Below are 483 nucleotides of genomic sequence, written 5' to 3' on the forward strand. Positions count from 1 at the left end.
GATGAATGCGTGTTATAATTTGAAATTTATTCATGTATGGGCATATAGCCTCGGCATTAGCAAATGCAAACATTAAGATTTTAAACATTTAAATAGTTTGAGAAACAGCAGGTTATATAAATGTGTTTATAATATACAGTGTAAACGAAAAAATACTCTCATAATTAAGTTTGTTTTACACCTTTACATTTCAGTCTAAAACGTACATTACAGGCATGAAAAAATAATCAATAAGATAAACAGAAAACTTATGTTTTTTACCTTTTTTTATATTTTGACCAATAAAAAAGGTAAATGAAGCACACCATGGACCCCAAAAAGCCTATAGAGTCCCAAGACCCGTTTCATATTGCCATTCCAAATTGTTACGTCACTGCTCTTGCTCAATAGGAAATTGCTTGCTTGCGTTAATGTGTGATTACATTCGTGTTGTATGAGAGTCCAGGTTTTGCTGTATGCCCGAAGGACAGCGATTAGGCCATA

This window comes from Penaeus monodon, chromosome 25 (genome assembly GCF_015228065.2).
Source record: "Penaeus monodon isolate SGIC_2016 chromosome 25, NSTDA_Pmon_1, whole genome shotgun sequence".
Classification (NCBI taxonomy): Eukaryota; Metazoa; Arthropoda; class Malacostraca; order Decapoda; family Penaeidae; genus Penaeus; species Penaeus monodon.